The 15,057-nt window shown below is 36.3% G+C and overlaps 1 long non-coding RNA gene across 1 annotated transcript; it reads left to right on the top strand.

The window, feature by feature from the left end:
* The first annotated feature begins 12,472 nt into the window (after nucleotides 1-12,472).
* LOC122003754 lies at nucleotides 12,473-14,407 on the top strand. The gene is made up of 3 exons (XR_006118080.1): nucleotides 12,473-12,577; nucleotides 12,686-12,772; nucleotides 14,373-14,407. It is a non-coding gene; the product is annotated as an uncharacterized LOC122003754 (long non-coding RNA).
* The last annotated feature ends 650 nt before the right edge of the window (nucleotides 14,408-15,057 follow it).

Below are 15,057 nucleotides of genomic sequence, written 5' to 3'. Positions count from 1 at the left end.
GTTTATGAGATATGTTATGAAAGGCTTACGTAAGAAGAAAAGTCTAGCAGATGCTTCCCTTGAGTTGGGATTAAGAGCTCTCTTCATGATATGACATGTATGATAAGACAAGAATATGATATGTAAGATGACATGATAAGAATTATGATACATGATATGCATGACATGCTATTTTACTTTATGTATGGCTTGTACCAAGGGTGGGCTCCATAAGCGCCCCGAGGTCGATGGTCTATGAAACGGGCCTCGTAAAAAGGGATGAGCTCCTTAGTACGCCCCTAGGTCGACGGACTATGAACGGACCTAGATCCCTTGTAGGTTCGGGGGTAGCTACCCTGTTCTAGGGATTGCGCGCATTTATATATGTATGTGTTACAATCCGGGCCCTTATGTTGATATTATGTTCAAGTATGTATATGATATGAAAAAAAAAACACAGGTTGCATATGTTCATTTCATTATGCATGTTTTCAAAGGAACATCTCGCATCCACATGTACATGTTATATGATTTCCTTCACATTTATTTACTTTTGGAATCATGTTTATAATGTTGGATGATCATGTTATTAGTTCATGTTATGTATTCACATGTTATGATATGTTTCATGTTATGACCTCACATGCTATGATATGTTTTATGTTATATGTTATGTTTTCACATGCTATGATATGTTTATGTTACGTTTTCACTTGCTATGATATGTTTTATGTGTACGTATGATTCATGGTTTTATGAGTAGGAAAGGAGCTTCCTAAGCCTTAGGGCTTATAGTTTTTATGTTTCCTTGTACTGCAGAGAAAGGCAAGGAATGGATGAACTAAGGGGAGCAGCGGGAAAGGCAGGAAGTGTGTGTGGGAGTGGCATGGTGGATAGATCTAATTTAGTTTAAAACTTTATTTGGTTGAATTGTTCATGTGAACTAAGTCTTGACTTTATGTTTATGCTGATAACTTGAACTAGTATGTTATGCATTTATGATGTTTTATTTCATGTCAGTAGATTTATAAGATCATGATTCATGTTCAAGTAATAGATACAGATTAAGCTATGCATGAGTATTAGTATGATTTATGGTTCACATGCCATGTTAAAAAGAAAAAAAATGCATATGATTAAATAGAATGAAAATTTGATAAGTATCTTCCGCTGCCATGAGATCATATGCACATGTATGTTAGGTAGTTGTAAGTAACCCCGTCCCTTAGGGTAGTCTTAGCACCCCCGGAAGGGGCGGGCGTTACAGTTTGGTATCAGAGCAGGTCTACCTTCCACTACACACACATCAAGCCTACATCCTGCCGCTCCAAGTAAGAATTTTTATGCTTAAATTTTTATGATGCTTATGCTTAAATCTATTCTTTCATGATGCATTGATAGTATGCATGTCTACTCCATTTTTATTATTATTTGATAAGTTACAGTTCTAATTTAAGTCTGCATGATGGTAGATTAGGAATAATAATAACTTATGCTAGCCTTGTTATTATTCATGAAGAGAAGCATGGCTAGAAGACGCAATACTAGAGCAGAGGAGACAGTACCTCCACCTGATCTGATGCATGTAGTCACTGAGCTACAGCGTCAGGTTACGGAACAACAACAGATAATCACTGCTCTAATGAATCAACAGGGGAATACTGCTACCCCACCTGGAAATCAGAATACGATGCCAGTCATACCTGCAGCTGCACCAGTGCCACCGACACCTGCACCACCGGTAGGCCCAGCTCCAGTGGCCCAGGCCTGGTTCAAGACTGTGGAGAGCATAGTAGAGTTATTGGATTGGCCCGAACACGAGAAGGTCAAATGCGCATCGTTCTGCCTTACAGGCGATGCCAGAATGTGGTGGGACCGAGTCAAAGCAAAAAGACAAATAAATCAGATGAGATGGATAGACTTTGAGACAAAATTTTTTGAAGAATTCTTTCATATGAGGGTGACAAACGAGCACTATGACGAGTTCACCGAGTTCCGACAAGGCGATCTGTCGGTTAATGAAGCTGTTAAGAAATTCAACCGTTTAGCGCGCTTATGTCCAGAATTGGTTAGCACTGAAAGAGAAAGGGTCAGACTCATACTGAAGATGCTCAGACCTGAGATAGCCCTGAATGTGGCCGGTGGAATTAATAGACCCCAGACCACTGAAGAATTAATCAGCAGTGCCCTGGTCACCGAACACTATCAGAAGGCAATGAACAATGGCAAGAGTCAAACTCATCCGGGAGGACAGAAATCTCAGAGCAACCGAACCAACTAGAAAGGAAATCACAGTGGCAAGAAAAAGCAATGGACTGACTCCAAGGGTGGTCCAGCAAGCAAGTAGCTCATGTTTCCTCAGTGTACCACCTGCGGGAAGAAGCACCCAGGAATATGCCGTATAGGCACCAATAGATGCTACAACTGTGGAATGGAAGGACATATGGCTCAGAACTGTCCTACTCAGATTCAGACATCTCCACCACAGCATGTCCAAAACAGAGGTGCTCCCCCACAGCTACACCTGATGCAAGTTGCATTAGAAGACCCTCAGATAAGTCAAGGGAGATTGGAAGCTCCGCCAGTGACGACGAATGCCAGAATTTGCTCCCTCACCAAGGAAGACGTGGCGAATGCTTCTACTGCTGTCACAGGTCAGATATTTATTTTCAGTTAGCATGCTACTGTATTATTTGACACTGGGGCAACACACTCGTTTATCTCTACACCTTTCACAAGAAAGATAGACATACCACTCCAAGCCTTAGATTGTAAGTTTTTAACGACTTTACCTTCGGGAGAGGTGATGTCATCCACTCATATGCTGCGAGCCACACCCCTCAGAATCGCATACAGAGAATTCTACTGCGACCTGATAGTGCTTGATATGCAGGATTACGATATTATATTGGGCATGGACTTCCTGAGCAAGTACGGTGCTTCAATAGAATGCCGTAATAGAAAAGTAACTTTCTGGCCTGAAGCAGAACCGACTTTCGAATTTATCGGAGAGACCAAGAAGGAAGATAAAAAGTTTTTATCAGCTTTAAAGGCACGGAAGATGTTGGACAACGGATGCACTGGGTTTCTAGCTCATGTGGTTGATACAAGTCAAGTAGAGGTGCTGAAGCCGGAAGATGTCAGAGTTGTATGCAATTACCCAGAGGTATTTCCTGATGAACTGCCAGGATTAGCACCTGATCGAGAGATCGAGTTTGAAATCAAATTGACTCCTGGTACGAAGTTGATTTCTAAAGCACCTTACAGTATGGCGCCGACTGAATTGAAGGAACTTCAAGAACAGCTACGGGAGTTACTCGACAAGGGACTTATCCACCCTAGTCACTCTCCATGGGGAGCTCCGGTACTGCTTGTGAAAAAGAAGGATGGGTCTATGCGAATGTGCATAGACTATCGAGCGCTAAATAAGGTTACAATCAAGAACAGATATCCTTTACCACGGATTGACTACCTGTTTGACCAGTTGAAGGGTGCCACCGTCTTCTCTAAGATCGATTTGCATTCTGGCTATCATCAAGTAAAGGTGAAACAAGATGATATACCGAAAACGGCTTTCCGGACAAGATACGGGCATTATGAGTTCGTAGTAATGCCCTTCGGAGTGACAAATGCTCCTGCTCTATTTATGGACCTGATGAACCGGGTGTTCTCAGTATATCTCGACAAATTTGTGATAGTTTTTATCGATGACATCCTCATTTATTCGAGAACCCAAGAAGAGCATGTCGAACACCTGGAAATAGTATTACAAATTCTTCGGGAAAAACAACTGTATGCGAAATTATCCAAATGCGAATTTTAGCTCGACCAAGTATCATTTTTGGGTCATGTTATCTCTAAGGATGGGGTAATGGTAGACCCAATCAAGATTGAAGCCGTCAGTAACTGGAATAGGCCAAGGAATGCCAGCGAAATCAGGAGTTTCCTCGGACTAGCAGGCTATTACCGGAAGTTCGTAGAGGGTTTCTCCAGAATTGCAGCCTCGATGACAGCCCTCACTCGAAAAAATAAGAAGTACGAATGGACAGACGACTGCGAGAAGAGTTTCACATAACTGAAAAGGAGACTGACCAGTGCTCCAATTCTTACTCTTCGAGAAGGCAACGAAGGATTCGATATGTACAGCGACGCTTCTAAATCAGGACTCGGAGTTGTACTCATGCAGAATAGCAAGGTCATTGCCTATGCCTCTTGGCAACTCAAAGAACACGAGAAAAATTACCCCACTCACGATTTGGAGCTAGCAGCCGTGGTCTTTGCTCTTAAAATATGGAGGCATTATCTATATGGAGCACAGTGTAAGATTTATACAGATCACCAGAGTCTGAAATACTTCTTCACACAGAAGGATCTGAACATGAGACAGCGAAGATGGCTTGAGCTAGTCAAGGACTATGACTGCGAAATCTTTTACCATCCGGGAAAAGTGAACAAAGTGGCCGATGCATTCAGCAGTAAGTCGTAGACCACCTTAGTACCCGGAGCTGTTTTAAGTTCGAGGACAAACTTTTATGAGGTATGGGGGACTGTAACACCCATAGGATATATAGCAAGTTGCAAATTTTTACCATGGTTTAAAATAGGCCTTAGGTGGAAATTAGTAAAAATAATAAAATAGAACCAAAAAGAGATGACGAAGGTTTGAACCTTAGACCTCTTACTAGATACATGTATGTGATAACCAATGAATCAAGAGAATGTATTGTTAGGAAAAAAAGGGACAATATAGTTAAGAGTAAGAGAAGGTTTCTTTCATTTAGGAAGAGAAGTTGGAATTGCCTTCTCCCTCTCAAAGGAAAAGATGATTCTTACTCTCTCTTTTCATTAAGGGTTGAGTAAAAGAAAAGAGAAGGAAAAATTCATTTTCCCTTCTTCTTTTCATGAGGAATAAAAGGAGAAAAGAAAGAGAAAACATTCATTTTGCTCTTCCTCCTCCCTCCTCCCTCCTCCTCTCCACCGAAACCTCTTCTCTCCCTCACCATTACCGAACCAAGCAAGAAAGGGGTTGCTCTAGGAAAGCTTCACAAGCAAGGCCACTCCTTTTAGGAAAAAATCAAGCGAAAGGATGTGAGTATCCCCTCACTGCAGTACAAGTAGTTGTCGGTTTGTTTTTCGTATAAAAATGTTTTTTTTAAAACCATATAGTTTTCTTGTAAGCTATGGCCAAGATAGATTGGTGGTCACTTAGGATTTACAAGTTTACAAATTATGCTTTCTGTTGTACAAAAAAAAAGAATCTAGAACCTCACCTTGAAGTTTCGGCCAAGACAAAAAGAGATGGTCTAGAGCAAAGTTTCTTTTGGTAACATGCTTGTCTATGCTCTTATATGATGTAGGATCTTTCATATGTTGTTTGTTCAAGTTTTAAGGCTTTATATGTTGTTAAAAGAATAGGAACCATAACCTAATGTTTCGGCCAAGATGAATCATAGGGTTTAGGGCAAAGTTTTGAAAAGAAAACATATTTGCTATGCTCCTTCATGATGTATGTTTTTCATAGGTTTATAGCTTTGTTCTTTTCATGCTCCATGTTGGATGAAATTTAGAGAAATCTATCTTCAAGTCTCGGCCAAGGAATAGAAATGAAGTTTAGAATAAGGTTCTTTTATGATAACATGCTTTGATGAATGAACTTTTATGTGATGATAGTTCTAAGTCTTATGCTCCATGTTGTATATAAAAAAATATATATGAAACCCTAGTAGTAGTTTCGGCCAAGACAAGACATGAAGCTTAGGGACAAGATTTTTAACCTAATCATGCTTGTTTATGCTTATTCATGAGGTATGATAGCTTGTATGTAGTTAGGTGAAGTTTTTATATAACATGTTTCACTAGAAGAAATGAAACCCCACTTGTAAGTCTCGACCAAGAATAGAAATGAAGTTAGAACAAGGTTTTCTTTTATGATAACATGCTTTGATGAATGGACTCTTATGTTGTATAAAAAAAAAATGAAAACCCTAGTGAAGTTTCGGCCAGGTAAGATATGAGGCTTAGGGTTTGAATTTAAAACCTAAACATGGTTGTTTATGTTCATTCATGAAGTATGATACCATGTATGAAATTAGGTTAAGACTTTATGCACTAGAAAACTTGAAACCCTAATTGTAGGTTTCGGCCAAGGTGGAGTATAAGCTTAGAGTTAAGTTTTTCTAACTTAATTATGCTTAATTATGTTTCTACATGTTGTATGATTTTTAGTATGAGATTAGATAAGTTTCCATGCTACATGTTGTACAAATGAATCTTAGAACCTCACTTTAGGGTTCGGCCAAGCAAGTACATGAGCCTAGAACAAGGTCTTGAACTTTAACTATGCTTGTTTATGCTTCTTTATGTTGTATGATTAATTATCTATAGTTGGTTGAAGTTTCATGCTCTTTATGGTGGCCAAAGTCTATAATTGATGCTAGTAAGGTTTCGGCCAAGAATGAAAGAATGGGTTTAGGGAAAAGTTCTTGAATCTAACTATGCATGCTTATGTTTCCTCATAATGTATGATTCTTGATATATGGTTAGTTTAAGTTTCCATGCTTTATGATATGTTACATGCTATGATTTCATGATGTGATATGCTATGTTTCATGGAATGATATAGGCTACACTTCATGATATGATATATGCTATGTTTCATGATATGATATGCTATGCTTTACATTGTGATATATGCTAAGTTTCATGAGATGATATGCTATACTTCATGATGTGATATATGCTATGTTTCATGTAACATGCTATGCTCTATGTTATGATAAGAACATGTTATGGTTTATGAGATATGTTATGAAAGGCTTATGTAAGAAGAAAAGCCTAACAGATGCTTCCCTTGAGTTGGGATTAAGAGCTCTCTTCATGATATGACACGTATGATAAGACAAGAATATGATATGTAATATGACATGATAAGAAATATGATACATGATATGCATGACATGCTATTTTACTTTATGTATGGCTTGTACCAAGGGTGGGCTCCATAAGCGCCCCGAGGTCGATGGTCTATGAAACGGGCCTCCTAAAAAGGGATGGGCTCCTTAGTACGCCCCTAGGTCGACGGACTATGAACGGAACTAGATCCCTAGTAGGTTCGGGGCTATCTACCCTGTCCTAGGGATTGCGCGCATTTATGTATGTATGTGTTACAAGTCGGGCCCTTATGTTGATATTATGTTCAAGTATGTATATGATATGAAAAAAAACATAGGTTGCATATGTTCATTTCATTATGCATGTTTTCAAAGGAACATCTCGCATCCACATGTACATGTTATATGATTTCCTTCACATTTATTTACTTTTGGAATCATATTTATAATGTTGGATGATCATGTTATTAGTTCATGTTATGTATTCACATGTTATGATATGTTTCATGTTATGACCTCACATGCTATGATATGTTTTATGTTATATGTTATGTTCTCACATGCTATGATATGTTTATGTTACGTTTTCACTTGCTATGATATGTTTTATTTGTACGTATGATTCATAGTTTTATGAGTAGGAAAGGAGCTTACTAAGCCTTAGGGCTTATAGTTTTTATGTTTCCTTGTACTGCAGAGAAAGGCAAGGAATGGATGAACTAAGGGGAGCAGCAGGAAAGGCAGGAAGTGTGTGTGGGAGTGGCATGGTGGATAGATCTAATTTAGTTTAAAACTTTATTTGGTTGAATTGTGCATGTGAACTAAGTCTGGACCTTATGTTTTTGCTGATAACTTGAACTAGTATGTTATGCATTTACGATGTTTTATTTCATGTCAGTAGATTTATAAGATCATGATTCATGTTCAAGTAGTAGATATAGATTAAGCTATGCATGAGTATTAGTATGATTTACGGTTCACATGCCATGTTAAAATGAAAAAAAAATGCATATGATTAAATAGAATGAAAATTTGATAAGTATCTTCCGCTGCCATGAGATCATATGCACATGTATGTTAGGTAGTTGTAAGTAACCCCGTCCCTTAGGGTAGCCTTAGCGCTACGGAAGGGGCGGGCGTTACAGTTTTGTATAGGTTTTGGCCTGACCTTAAGGATCTTATTTTCACTACACTTAAGTACTTAAGCTTGAATGGTAGATATACTTTTGAATAGTTCGTACTCATCGGCTGTCATGGTTACATTGATCTTACTGGAATCCTACATCCTCACATTCCAGAATAGGTAAGTGTACCTGTTTTGGAACATGAGGATGTAAAGTATATATTAAAGTACCTAAGAAGGACTAGAGATTATATGCTGGTTTACCAAGCTGATGATTTGCTTCCTGTGGGTTACACGGATTTTGACTTCCAATCAGAAAGGGACAAATGGTAAGTCAACCTCGGGGGTTTTGTGTTTACTTTAGAAGGTAAAGCCATAACAATGGAGGACTGTTAAGTAGAGATGCTTTTCGGACTCCACCATGAAAGCTGAGTATGTGGCAGCCTCTGAGGTAGCCATAGAAGCTGTATGGCTCAGAGACTTCATGATGGAATTAGATGTGATTCCTGTTTTGCCCAAAATTATTACAATGTATTGTAATAATAAGTGGTGCAGTAGCAAACTCGAAGGAACCACGAGCCCATAAGGCAAGTAAACACATAGAGCGCAAGTACCACCCAATACGAGACATCGTAAAGCGAGGAGAAGTTATTGTCGCCAAGATTGCATCAGCGGATAACTTGGCAGATCCTTTCACTAAGGCCCTTCCGGTGAAAGCTTTCGATCGACATGTTGAAGGAATGAGAATCAGGTGTATGGTAGCTTTTGAGACAACATAGTCTTTTAGTATAAGTGGGAGATTGTTAGAGTGTATACTAAAAGCCTAGCTTTTTGTAAACATTTATATTTGAAGTAAAGAATCACATTGGTCAAATGTCTACATTTATATGCTAAGTGTAGTTGTTCAATTAATTTATATTGTAGATAACATGGTGTGTGGTGTCACACACAGAAGATCATGTTATCAATTCCTTATAAATTATAAACAGTAGCTCATGACTAAGATGGAAAGGAACAAACCATTAGAATAGTCGTAGTGTAATTTGATATTAGTTTATCTTAACTATAAAATTACACTAGTACACTCAGAGTGTATTGAGCTGGACCATTTAAGGTAAGTTCTTTTTATACTGACTCAATAAAAAACAAGACCTTTGTTATTATGGAAGTGTGTGCTTTAATCCTGATATAATAACAAGCACATATATCTAGCATTTATTTCTTTGACTTATCAAAGGGTGCGATTTAGTTCGATAAATCAATAGGCCCGATAAGTTGGGAAATGATATTATTTATAGTGTGTGTTATTGATTATAGAAGGAAACTGTGTCCTAGTAATCAAGGTTGATGATGTCCCCAAGAGGAGCTCATAAGGATTGTCATGTGAACCCTGCAGGTGGACTTAGTTCAACTTGACGATAAGGTTGAGTGGTACTACTCTTGGAGCTAGATACTAATTAAGTGAGTTGTCAGCAACTCATTTAATTAGTGGACATTCTGTATCTTAAACACAGGGAGACTAACACACTCATGATAAGAAGGAGCCCAAAATGTAATTTGGGATTTGTGCGGTAGTTCAATAATAATTCTTTAGTGGTATGAATTATTATTGATGAAATTAAGTTGGGTGTTCGGGGCGAACACGGGAAGCTTAATTTCATCGGGAGACCAAAATCAATTCCTCCTCTCGTTTCCTATCGTAGCCTCTTATTTATAAAGTGATATACCCACATATACCCACCTTCTTACCCAACCTTAGGTGGCCGGCCAAGCAAGCTTTGAATCCAAGCTTGGGTCGGCCAAGCCAAAGGTTGAGCCAAGTAAAGGTGGCCGGCCATATATAAAATAAAAGGATTTTATTTTAAAATCTTTTCTTATGTGGATACCATGGTTTTAAAAGAGAGTTAAAAATTTAAATCTTTCCTTTTATAGCTTTCTATAAAAGATTAAGTGAAAGGTTTTATATCTTTCCTTATTTGTAGTTAAAAGGTTGATTTTAATTTTTGATAAAACTTTCCTTTTTTGTAACCATCTTCATGATTTAAAAGAGAGTTTTTAAATTAAATATTTCCTATTATAGTTTCTACAAAAGATTAAGAAAAGATTTGATATCTTTCCTTATTTGTAGATTAAAAGGAAGATTTTAATTTTAAAGAAAACTTTCCTTTTTGGAAATCATCCACATGTTTTAATAGAGAGATTTTAATTTATAAAATTTCCACTACAAGAAATTATAGATTTAACGACACCTAATAGACAACAGTTTTTTGAGAAACTATTGTCTTTTTGTCATTTAACAACGATTTTATTGAAAACTGTTGTTGTTGGTCGTGTTTTTTTAAAAAAAGACAACAATGTTTAAAAAACCCTTGTCTTTGACATGCATAAGACAACGGTTTTTTAAAATTATTGTCTATGAGATATCTTTATTTGGCATACGACAACAGTTTTAATCAACCGTTGTCTATTAGCGTTACTTACATTTTAATGTGCATATTTTAATTTGGTGTCTAAAACTATGTTGTCTTTAAAAATTATTTTATAAAAAAATAACCAAACATAGTTATTTTCCTATTTTCATTGATGAAGTGAAATTTATATCCCTTAATGTTTATCTCTAAGATAAAATTTGTGGTCTATTTTAAGATGAATGGATTTATTCAAATAGTAATGATAAAATTACAATTTTGTACAAACTATATGTTACAACAACTATTCTTCATTAATTTCGTTTTCTTTTTACGACATCGCACGCACAGCCACCAAAAACCCACGCCAACCCTAATCGTGATCTTCTCCCCGACGGCGACCGCCATCTTCTCTCCTTCCACTCCACGCCGATCCAAGGTCGCGATCGCCGTGGCTCATTTTGGCCCGAGGAGGCGGAGGAGAAGAGATGGGAGGGTCAGGTCACGCTGCTCATTGGTGGGGGACAAGCGAGGCCTAGCGATGGATCCTCCTCTATCCAGATCGGCATTTCTCTACCTCTTGACCGGATGAAGCCTCGCATCGTGTGAGCACTCGGCGTTATCTTTTTGTGGTTTCTTCACTCGATTTCAGTTTCAAGCTATTTTTTTTTTTTAAAAAAAAATTGTTTACTTGATAATTCTCGTTACCATGCGTGAATAGAGTGTCGCGTGAGACTTTCTTAAGATTTTGCTAATATAGTTCTTTATTGCTTCGTTTTTTTAATGATCTTGTGAAAATAACAAGCAAGTTTTCTTCTAATGGTTAAGTAACATTTTGTGCTTTTTTTTAGAAATCTATGCAAGGATTTGTTTACGAAGTGGTCATTTGTTGATGAATCTTGTTTCACAATTGAGACTGTTTCCGGCGGCATCACAAATCTTTGTAAGCTCTTCTGGTTTAACTACGTGCATTTCTTCTTATGTTCCTTTTATGCATTGTTTCGCTTCAACTGTTTATTGAGTGTGTTGCAGTGTGTTGATTTTGAATTAGGTAGAGATTTGAGTGTTTGCAACCTTGTATAAGATCCTATGAGCTTTCACTGGTCTGAAAGTTCTCAAGTCCTTACAATGTTTGTCCATTTACACATTCCAGCATTTAACTGTTTACATCTTCCAATTCATGCAGTGTTGAAGGTCTCTATAAGAGAAAATAGTGGGAACATAAATCTTCTGACTGTTCGCTTGTATGGCCCGGATACAGATTTAGTGATTGATCGCAAACGGGAATTGCAGGTTCGGTTCAAAAACTTGGATTGAAGCAAAGCCAAGTGTAATTGTAAACCAATAACCACTTAAAGAAATAGATAAATAAGTTTTAATCAGCTTATTCTATAACACAAAAAAATTTCAGTATTCATTTAATGATTTAACTCATCATTATGTTATATTTTGAACATAATTCAAGAACACTTTTGTGTGTTCTCATCTTAAGTCATGCAAATAATTTAGTATTGCACCTATCTAAAAAGTTTACAATTACATTTATTAGAAGCATCAAATGAAGAAAACGGTTCATGTAGAAAATAACCAGACTTTGTCATCAAGTGTGCCAAGATCATTGTGCATGGTGTATTGTTATTGTAAGCGTGCTCTTGAGAATGGAAGGAAATTGTCAATTGCTTTAGATCATGAGGTATTTCAAGATGATTTTGACTGTAATTTTGTATTTGTGTGTAGTTTCCATTGGAATTTGACTGTCATTAAACCTCATAAGGAGATTGTTTACTTGTTGGATTCTTTAAGTTATTCGTGATGAAGATTGGAAATATGTTGTGGAAATGTGAGTTTATATATGCTTTTTATTATGTATTTAATTTAGTCATAAAACACTTATATATCAACTATGTTGAATGTATATATGAAGGGCGTTAAGATTATTAATTCAAACAATGGAAGGAAAGGAAGAAAGTATATACAATGGGAAGTAATCAAGGTATGGGTACTTCTATTTCAATCAATCAAGGTATGTGTATATTTATCATTAACAATATAAATTGCCTTTAACGTAGGCTCCTAGGCAGCCAGATGCCAAACAATGTGGTTATTACGTGATGAGATTTATGAGACAAATTACTGAAGAAATTGCAATGATCGAGGGGGATACACTACCATCGATAGTAATATTATCTTTATCATCTCAAATAATTAGAAGTAATTTAGTTATTATTTTTTTCAATTAATTATATTTTGTTCTTTAAGATCATATAATTTATGTGTGTTCACAGTTCACAAAAGCGGAGTACTCTCAAGAAGAAATTGATGAAGTGCGCTCTGAGATAGCCGAATGCATACAATATCATATTTATGAATAGGTATATACATGAGTTCATCTTATTGCATTTGACAATGTTAATATTCAGTTAAATTGAAACAAATTGACAATGTTTCAACATAGGAAACCAACCTCTATTTTTTAGGATCTACTATATGAAAATACTGTATGAGAAGTTTAATTTAGAGTATATCACAATGAATAAAATAACAAAACTTGTTAGCCAGTTTTTGTTATATACTTTGCAAACTCTAAAGCTAGACTTGTTGTTGTTGAATGACAATCTGGACGATTCAATTAATTATCACAATTCACAAGAAGGGTCTGGTTCTTCAAGGACATGCTACGCATAAAAAAGCGGTAAAAATATCTATTGGAGTTTGCTGATAATAATATTCAAGTGATATGTTCTTGTGGCAATATATGATATCTTTAAAAGGTTCATCATCTATCTCATTACTTTCTTGTTCATGAAGCAACACTTGTTCCATGATTCAAATAAATTTATTTCCCTTTTCTTTGTGAGATTCTTTAATTCTCTCAGTGAGGTTTGTGTTCACCACTGTACCATTTCAATTTATCTTGTTAATTATACCTTTTCCTTCCATGATGTGTATGTTGATTAAAGTTCATGAACCGTTGAATGCTTGGAATAATATGCCCATGATATTTCGTCTTCTTATGTTTGTGCCTGACATCACAGGGAAGATTACGAATCATCCCTTGAGAATTCAAGGACCAAATCTCTTTTGCCCAGATGCTCTTCTTTTCCCAAGAACTGAGTTTTTTTTTCTTTTATCAGTGTATGATAGTTTGGGATGCAATTTTGGTTGCATTATATATATATATATATATATATATATATACACACACACACCGTGTGAGCTAGTACATGGACTTTTGAGCTATCAAACACAATCCATCCATGTTGGCCACGTTAAGTCAATCAAAATTTGACCACTTTGAGTTATAAGCTCACCAAGTTTCACAGTTAAATCCTTTCACACTTGATACGCATATTGGTGTAATAAGCAAACTTAACTCTTTGTATAAACATGTCAAAGCAACTTAATTGATTGCAGAGTATCGTTTCACCGACACTTTCTTTATCTGTAAAGGTCCAGTAGCTCTTGACATATTACAACCTCTAATGTTGGTGATAAAAATATATACTGGAGACTAGCTAGACTTGTTGTTGTTGAATTGGATTAAAATCATGTGATTTTTATTTTCACAGGAAGTAAAAGGGTGTTATATAATTAGCCAGTTTTGGTACTTTAATCACAGGAATTGCACAAGTAGAGAAGATTTGATCCAACAAAACAATATACTTTCGCATATATATGTGTGATATATTGTTATGGGTACTATTTAGTTTTGTAAACTTTGGTGATGTTTGGATGTTGATGTTTTGTACTTTAATGATGTTTGGATGATGATGTTTGGATTGTAGGTTCTTGATCAATGATATTTTGTAGATAACTTGAAGTGAAAGTGAGTTATGCAGTAATTTTAGTTTGTGCCTAGAAAGAAGTATTGTTATCATATTCAATTGTGTACAGCGTCTTTGTCATCATCATCTTTATGCCATTTACTCCTGGGAAATGACTTAACTTGCAATCATATGCTATTTACCTCAGGGAAAAGATAATGACCCCGTACCCAGAAAGGAGAAGAAAAGAGAAGCTAGGAGGGAGGAGAAACCAGAAAAGGCTGCAGTTATCGATATGGTGTTTAGAAGATGCACAGGCTGTTTAGAAGATGCACAGGTAGAGAAGACTTGATCCAACAAAACAAGATATTTTGGACTTTATATATATGTGTGATATATTGTTATAGGTACTATTTAGTTTTGTAAACTTTTGTGATGTTTGAATGTTGATGTTTGGTACTTTAATGATGTTTGGATGATGATGTTTGGTACTTTAATGAAATTTTCATTGTAAATATTGATTATGTTTGGATTGTAGGTTTTTTATCAATGAAATTTGCACTGGATGAAATTTGCACTGGATGATGATGTTTTTTATAAACTGTTGAGTAGGAAAAGATTAATAAGTTTTTTATTTATTGTCAAAATGTTGTATATTGTACCCAAAGACATCAGTTTAAATATGTCAAACTGTTGTCAATGGCGTTAAAAGACAACAGTGAAAAATCATTGTCAAACTGATGTTAATTAATATTGTTCACTAAAAAGACAACGGTTTTTAACCGTTGTCAAACCGATGTCATTGGCAAAAAAGACAATGGTTTTTAGCCGTTGTCGTAGACAGTTCAAAACTGTTGTTGAAGAGCCTAGGCATACGCTCAAAGACAACGGTG

The sequence above is a fragment of the Zingiber officinale genome, chromosome 7B (assembly GCF_018446385.1).
Source record: "Zingiber officinale cultivar Zhangliang chromosome 7B, Zo_v1.1, whole genome shotgun sequence".
Lineage (NCBI taxonomy): Eukaryota > Viridiplantae > Streptophyta > Magnoliopsida > Zingiberales > Zingiberaceae > Zingiber > Zingiber officinale.
The sequence above is the reverse complement of the archived record's forward strand: the minus strand, read 5'-3'. Positions and strand labels throughout refer to the sequence as shown.